We start from the raw sequence: 7,408 nt of genomic DNA, 5'->3' as shown, positions 1-7,408 counted from the left end.
CTATGCCTAAAAAGTCCACCTTCAGGTTATCATCCGAACCCCTCCAGTATTAAGTTGCTAACAACAGACAATTGCATTAAGTATGGTGCGTAATGTAATCAACAACTACATCCTCGGACATAGCGCCAATGTTTTATCCCTAGTGGAAACAAGCACAACACAACCTTAGAACTTTCTCGTCACTCGTCCCGTGTGTCAATGCGAGCATGAACCCACTATCGAGCATAAATACTCCCTCTTGGAGTTAAAAGCAAAAACTTGGCCAGAGCCTCTACTAGTAACGGAGAGCATGCAAGATCATAAACAACACATATGTAATAACTTGATAATTAACATGACATGGTATTCTCTATCCATCGAATCCCGACAAACACAACATATAGAATTACAGATAGATGATCTTGATCATGTTAGGCAGCTCACAAGATCCAACAATGAAGCACAATGAGGAGAAGACAACCATCTAGCTACTGCTATGGATCCATAGTCCAGGGGTGAACTACTCACTCATCACTCCGGAGGCGACCATGGCGGTGTAGAGTCCTCCGGGAGATGAATCCCCTCTCCGGCGGGGTGCCGGAGGAGATCTCCGGAATCCCCCGAGATGGGATCGGCGGCGGCGGCGTCTCGCAAGGTTTTCCGTATCGTGGTTTTTCGCATCGGGGGTTTCGCGACGGAGGCTTTAAGTAGGCGGAAGGGCGGAGTCGGGGGCCCGACGAGGGGCCCACACCATAGGCGGCGCGGGCCCCCTTGGCCGCGCCGCCTTGTGGTGTCGCCACCTCGTGGCCCCACTTCGTATGTTCTTTGGTCTTCCGGAAGCTCCGTGGAAAAATAGGCCCCTGGGTCTTCGTTTCGTCCAATTCCGAGAATATTTCGTTACTAGGATTTCGAAACCAAAAACAGTAGAAAACGGAACCGGCACTTCGGCATCTTGTTAATAGGTTAGTTCCGGAAAATGCACGAATATGACATAAAGTGTGCATAAAACATGTAGGTATCATCAATAATATGGCATAGAACATAAGAAATTATCGATACGTCGGAGACGTATCAAGCATCCCCAAGCTTAGTTCTGTTCGTCCCGAGCAGGTAAAACGATAACAAAGATAATTTCTGAAGTGATATGCCATCATAACCTTGATCATACTATTTGTAAACATATGTAGTGAATGCATCGATCAAAACAATGGTAATGACATGAGTAAACAAGTGAATCATAAAGCAAAGACTTTTTATGAATAGTACTTCAAGACAAGTATTAATAAGTCTTGCATAAGAGTTAACTCATAAAGCAATAAATCAAAGTAAAGGCATTGAAGCAACACAAAGGAAGATTAAGTTTCAGCGGTTGCTTTCAACTTGTAACATGTATATCTCATGGATAATTGTCAACATAGAGTAATATAACAAGTACAATATGCAAGTATGTAGGAATCAATGCACAGTTCACACAAGTGTTTGCTTCTTGAGGTGGAGAGAGATAGGTGAACTGACTCAACATAAAAGTAAAAAGAATGGTCCTTCAAAGAGGAAAGCATCGATTGCTATATTTGTGCTAGAGCTTTTATTTTGAAAACATGAAACAATTTTTTCAACGGTAGTAATAAAGCATATGAGTTATGTACATTATATCTTACAAGTTGCAAGTCTCATGCATAGTATACTAATAGTGCCCGCACCTTGTCCTAATTAACTTGGACTACCGGATCTTTGCAATGCACATGTTTTGACCAAGTGTCACAATGGGGTACCTCCATGCCGCCTGTACAAAGGTCTAAGGAGAAAGCTCGCATTTTGGATTTCTCGCTTTTGATTATTCTCAACTTAGACATCCATACCGGGACAACATGGACAACAGATAATGGACTCCTCTTTAATGCATAAGCATGTGGCAACAATTATTATTCTCATATGAGATTGAGGATATATGTCCAAGACTGAAACTTCCACCATGAATCATGGCTTTAGTTAGCGGCCCAAAGTTCTTCTCTAACAATATGCATGCTCCAACCACGAAGGTGGTAGATCTCTCTTGCTTCAGACAAGACGGACATGCATAGCAACTCACATGATATTCAACAAAGAATAGTTGATGGCGTCCCCGTAAGCATGGTTATCGCACAACAAGCAACTTAATAAGAGATAAAGTGCATAAGTACATATTCAATACCACAATAGTTCTTAAGCTATTTGTCCCATGAGCTATATATTGCAAAGGTGAATGATGGAATTTTAAAGGTAGCACTCAAGCAATTTACTTTGGAATGGCGGATAAATACCATGTAGTAGGTAGGTATGGTGGACACAAATGGCATAGTGGTTGGCTCAAGTATTTGGGATGCATGAGAAGTATTCCCTCTCGATACAAGGTTTAGGCTAGCAAGGTTATTTGAAACAAACACAAGGATGAACGGTACAGCAAAACTCACATAAAAGACATATGGTAAACATTATAAGACTCCATACCGTCTTCCTTGTTGTTCAAAACTCAATACTAGATGTTATCTAGACTCTAGAGAAACCAAATATGCAAACCAAATTAGCAAGCTCTAAGTATTTCTTCATTAATGGGTGCAAAGTATATGATGCAAGAGCTTAAACATGAGCACAACAATTGCCAAGTATCAAATTATCCAAGACATTTTAGAGTTACTACATGTATCATTTTCCAATTCCAACCATATAACAATTTAACGAAGAAGAAACTTCGCCATGAATACTATGAGTAGAGCCTAAGGACATATTTGTCCATATGCTACAGTGGAGCGTGTCTCTCTCCCATAAAGTGAATGCTAGGATCCATTTTATTCAAACAAAACAAACAAAAACAAACGACGCTCCAAGTAAAGTACATAAGATGTGACGGAATAAAAATATAGTTTCGTGGGAGGAACCTGATAATGTTGTCGATGAAGAAGGGGATGCCTTGGGCATCCCCAAGCTTAGACGCTTGAGTCTTCTTAGAATATGCAGGGATGAACCACCGGGGCATCCCCAAGCTTAGAGCTTTCACTCTCCTTAATCATATTGCATCATACTCCTCTCTTGATCCTTTAAAACTTCCTCCACACCAAACTCGAAACGACTCATTAGAGGGTTAGTGCATAATAAAAATTCACATGTTCAGAGGTGACACAATCATTCTTAACACTTCTGGACATTGCATAAAGCTACTGGACATTAGTGGATCAAAGAAATTCATCCAACATAGCAAAAGAGGCAATGCGAAATAAAAGACAGAATCTGTCAAAACAGAACAGTCCGTAAAGATGGATTTTATTAGGCCACCAGACTTGCTCAAACGAAAATTCTCAAATTGAATGAAAGTTGCGTACATATCTGAGGATCATGCTCGTAAATTGGCTTAATTTTCTGAGCTACCTACAGGGAGATAGACCCAGATTCGTGACAGCAAAGAAATCTGGAACTGTGGAGTAATCCAAATCTAGTACTTACTTTTCTATCAAAGACTTTACTTGGCACAACAAAACATAAAACTAAGATAAGGAGAGGTTGCTACAGTAGTAAACAACTTCCAAGACACAAATATAAAATAAAGTACTGTAGTAAAAACATGGGTTGTCTCCCATAAGCGCTTTTCTTTAACGCCTTTCAGCTAGGCGCAGAAAGTGTATCTCAAGTATTATCGAAGGGTGGTGCACCTACAGTGGGGTTTGGAGTTTTCTCAACCATGCATAGTATATTGGATACATAAGTTTCAGCGTCTCCCTTCTCATTAGTCTTGGGCTTGCTACTCTCATCAAACAAATTTTCAGAAACAAGCCAAGCATAGTTATTTTCTAGTGCATCATTCATAGCTAGGAGTTTACATGGTATTGGTGCTTTGATCTCCCCACCATCATTAACATTATTAGTGTACCTTATCCTATCCATATCCATTTTTTCAAGGAGACCAACAAAATTAGTATGAGAACCAAGCATATTAAATTTAGCGAAGACCTTTCTAGCCTCTCTTGCTAGACCACCAAATTCTCTAAGAAGGGTTTCTAAAACAAAATCTTTCTTTTCCCCTTCTTCCATATCACCGAGTGTAAGAAACATGTGTTGGATTATAGGATTGAGATTAACAAATTTGGTTTCCAACATGCGAACTAAAGCAGCGTCAGCAATTTCATAAGTGGGAGCAAGTTCTACCAAGTGTCTATCTTCAAAATCTTCAGTGGTACTGACATGAGTGAAAAATTCTTCTATATTGTTTCTCCCAATTATAGACCCGCGTCCTACCGGTATGTCTTTTGTGGTAAAATTAAAAGGAAACATGATGAAATAAGTAAAGTAAATGCAAGTAACTAATTTTTTGTGTTTTTGATATAGAGTGCAAGACAGTAAATAAAGTAAAACTAGCAACTAATTTTTGTGTGTTTTGATATAAGTGCAGCAAACAAAGTAGTAAATAAAATAAAGCAAGACAAAAACAAAGTAAAGAGATTGAGAAGTGGAGACTCCCCTTGCAGCGTGTCTTGATCTCCCCGGCAACGGCGCCAGAAAAATAGCTTGATGGCGTGTATTTCACACGTTCGTTGGGCAACCCCAAGAGGAAGGTATGATGCGCACAGCAGCAAGTTTTCCCTCGAGAAAGAAACCAAGGTTTATCGAACCAGGAGGAGCCAAGAAGCACGTTGAAGGTTGATGGCGGCGGGATGTAGTGCGGCGCAACACCAGGGATTCCGGCGCCAACGTGGAACCTGCACAACACAACCAAAGTACTTTGCCCCAACGAAACAGGGAGGTTGTCAATCTCACCGGCTTGCTGTAACAAAGGATTAACCGTATTGTGTGGAAGATGATTGTTTGCGAGAGAAAATAGTAAAACAAGTATTGCAGCAGATTTGTATTTCAGTATTAAAGAATGGACCGGGGTCCACAGCTCACTAGAGGTGTCTCTCCCATAAGATAAAAGCATGTTGGGTGGACAAATTACGGTCGGGCAATTGACAAATAGAGAGAGCATAACAATGCACATACATGACATGATAAGTATAGTGAGATTTAATTGGGCATTACGACAAAGTACATAGACCGCCATCCAACCGCATCTATGCCTAAAAGTCCACCTTCGAGTTATCATCCGAACCCCCTCCGAGTATTAAGTTGCTAACAACGGACAATTGCATTAAGTATGGTGCGTAATGTAATCAACAACTACATCCTCGGACATAGCGCCAATGTTTTATCCCTAGTGGCAACAAGCACAACACAACCTTAGAACTTTCTCGTCACTCGTCCTGGTGTCAATGCGGGCATGAACCCACTATCGAGCATAAATACTCCCTCTTGGAGTTAAAAGCAAAAACTTGGCCAGAGCCTCTACTAGTAACGGAGAGCATGCAAGATCATAAACAACACATATGTAATAACTTGATAATTAACATGACATGGTATTCTCTATCCATCGGATCCCGACAAACACAACATATAGAATTACAGATAGATGATCTTGATCATGTTAGGCAGCTCACAAGATCCAACAATGAAGCACAATGAGGAGAAGACAACCATCTAGCTACTGCTATGGACCCATAGTCCAGGGGTGAACTACTCACTCATCACTCCGGAGGCGACCATGGCGGTGTAGAGTCCTCCGGGAGATGAATCCCCTCTCCGGCAGGGTGCCGGAGGAGATCTCCAGAATCACCCGAGATGGGATCGGCGGCGGCGGCGTCTCAGTAAGGTTTTCCGTATCGTGGTTTTTCGCATCAGGGGTTTCGCGACGGAGGCTTTAAGTAGGCGGAAGGGCAGAGTCGGGGGCCTGACGAGGGGCCCACACCATAGGGCGGCGCGGCCCCCTTGGCCGCGCCGCCTTGTGGTGTCGCCACCTCGTGGCCCCACTTCGTATGTTCTTCGGTCTTCCGGAAGCTCCGTGGAAAAATAGGCCCCCGGGTCTTTGTTTCGTCCAATTCCGAGAATATTTCGTTACTAGGATTTGTGAAACCAAAAACAGCAGAAAACGAGAACCGGCACTTCGGCATCTTGTTAATAGGTTAGTTCCAGAAAATGCACGAATATGACATAAAGTGTGCATAAAACATGTAGGTATCATCAATAATATGGCATAGAACATAAGAAATTATCGATACGTCGGAGACGTATCAGGGTCAAACTCTATCTTCTAATCTAAGATACGACCTACTATATTACAGATACACGGGCATGCTAGCCCAAACTTTGCATATAAGGCCGATTCACGTATTTCTTCCATATATAATCTTTAAACCCATCTTGATCGCGGCCCACCTCTGACCTGGTCAAATTCCGGTGATAACACATGCCCCCCTGGTTTTGGAATTGATAATTCCAAAATCACTCTGTTTTTCTTCGTCGGGTCATGTCATGGCAGGGCAGAACCGTCGCAGCATTCCTTATCATGATGCCCTGTCTTCTCAACTATGCCGCGTGATTTGACCGCTGTCTTTGGGCACCGCCTCCTCGGAAACTGCTGTGGCCTTGAATTTCTACTATAGCCCCTTTATTTAAACGCCCTGAGCAATTCGCCACTTTAATCCTTTGCTCTGTTCTGGCCACCGGCACCCAAAAAACCCTCTCCTTTCATAGCCATGTCGTCCTCTTCCTCCTCTTCCGTTTCCCTCCAATCCTCCTCCTCAAGCGAGTCGATTCCGGAGCACAACCAGATGGAGGCGTACAACCGGCGCGCTCCCAAGCATTGGGACAAGCGGGAGTGGGACTTCGATTTCGTGCCAGAGGGCGAGGACCTCGTCTGGTCAGATGGGGCCATGCCCCTAACTGACGGTGAGGATGACCTCCGATTCCTGATCGACGGAGCACTGGAGGCGGAGAGCGACGACGACGACTCTCCCTTCCGGGGTAAATTCACGTCCATCACCAAAGAAGAAGAGGATGACGAAGACGAAGACATCTCCTCTGACATGAAGAAGGAACAGGAGGACAACACCTCCTCCGACGAACCGCCGCCAAAGCGCATCCGTGGCTGGGCTTGGTCAGATGAGGATGATGACGATGACGAGGAAGAAACCTCCGCTGAAGGTTAGAGTAGCAGCAACGAGGAACTCGCCGACAGCGAGCAATGACGATGGCTACCCCAGCGACGGCGAAGACAGACAACGACCCTTAGAGTAGGGATCTACTATCATAGGATTAGCTGTAGTAATTTGTCCCTTTTTTCGAACAATCGGCTCCTCTTTGTAAGAAATCTTATTATCAATGAAAAAACTTCCTTTGATTTTGCCGATGTCCTTTATGCTGATTTAGCCGTTTTTTCCTCATCTGAATTTATCGACTGTTAACCTAACCAATGCTCAATGTCCGGTGGCAACGCATTAGCTCCCCACGACAATCTGCGAGACAGGCCAATTCAGTCATCCCTCCAAGTTAGCCAGCTCCACCGATGACGATAGCACTTGGCACAGCT

This window comes from Lolium rigidum, chromosome 3 (assembly GCF_022539505.1).
Source record: "Lolium rigidum isolate FL_2022 chromosome 3, APGP_CSIRO_Lrig_0.1, whole genome shotgun sequence".
NCBI lineage: Eukaryota > Viridiplantae > Streptophyta > Magnoliopsida > Poales > Poaceae > Lolium > Lolium rigidum.
This window is presented reverse-complemented; position numbering follows the sequence as displayed.